The sequence below is a fragment of the Pyxicephalus adspersus genome, chromosome 5 (genome assembly GCF_032062135.1).
Source record: "Pyxicephalus adspersus chromosome 5, UCB_Pads_2.0, whole genome shotgun sequence".
Lineage (NCBI taxonomy): Eukaryota > Metazoa > Chordata > Amphibia > Anura > Pyxicephalidae > Pyxicephalus > Pyxicephalus adspersus.
In genome coordinates this window covers 113,943,051-113,944,595 of record NC_092862.1, presented here as the reverse complement: position 1 = coordinate 113,944,595, position 1,545 = coordinate 113,943,051, and positions in this window count along the sequence as shown.

Below are 1,545 nucleotides of genomic sequence, written 5' to 3'. Positions count from 1 at the left end.
GATCTCCAGCTGGTGTATGCAGCGACAATCTTTGGGGTTTCCGCGCGACGTTGGTGTGGGCGGATCGGTGGGAAATTCAAATAATTTTGTATAGGATTCAATACAAAGAAATATTTATATAATTTTAAAACAGATGCTACTGTTCACACATTACATGTTTAAATATGTTTTTATTTTTCAACAGATTTTTGTGTTTTGGTATTTAAAGTTTATTAAATTTAATAAATATTGGTGCGTTATGCCTGAGAATTATAGCCTACAATGAAAAATACATTTCCATGCAAAATGGGGGTTACCTTGCCTTCTATTTCTTCAAGAAGTTGTTTAAATGACCCAAATGTATTTTGCTACATTTGTGGTGAATATTCTCGGCAGAAACAGAGAAGAAACATTACGGAATTTGTGAAACAAGCATATCTTGCATATTTTAGTATTCAACTGGAGGACAAAGATAAGTGTTGTGCTCCCCATATGGGATGCAAAATTTGTGTAGAGTGTCAACGTCAGTGGAAAACTGAAAGATTTGGCATTTGGTGTCAGAGTCGGAAAATCCCCTCAGGGCTGATATCGGACAAGAATCTGGTGTGTGTACAGCGCTCGTCATCCGGATGACCAGAACGGCCCTGTATGTACAGCTCTTGTTCATGCATCGTGCGGTCGATTGTTGTGAATTGCAGGATTGTGAAAGGTTAATAATTATTGCACATGTGTACTTATCATACCAGTTGCATCAACATAATACATACTACTCGATCACTGATCTATGCAATAAAACAAGCCAACCCAAATATACAATTAATTAATAATAAAACAATGTCCCAAGGAAAGGTCTTACAGCAAATAAAACTACTACAAGGTACACCCTTGCCTATGGGATAGAGAGAAGTTGTCCAATGTTACAAGGGTCAGGAATAAAAAACCTTTTATCACCATTGGATTATCCCTGGTAAAAAGGTTTTCCTGGTTCTTTGACTTGTTCTTAGGCTAGGTACACATGTGCAAAAATTATCGTTTGAAAATGATCAACAATTATTCAAGATTATTTTGAACAATCGTATTGCGCACAATTCTGTACATGCTGTAACAATACGATCCTTTAAATATAATCCACCCAAATAATGTACACACGCTAGATATGAACAATCCACGATCACTGAACGACTGTACACAATCGATTACGATTGATTGTTGCCCAATCAGTTCAGCCGGGACAGTCGTTCGTTTCCAGCGAGATTCCTATTTAATTTACAGCACTGCGTAATATGTTGGCACTATATAAATCCTCTATTATTATTATTATTATTATTAATAATATTAATTCTTCGTTAGTCAGCGTTGTGCACTATTTTTGTTAACGATTATCGAATGATCTGTTGTGGATCAATTGTTTCCAACGACAATTATTGCACGTGTGTACGCAGCCTTAGTCCCCCCCAGTTTTATGGAGTGGTATGATCCATAGTGCTTTAGAACCCTCAGTACTTTGCAGGTCTGTACATCACACTAAAAGAAAAGGGAGACTCCCTCCAAAAAGAGGAACACTTG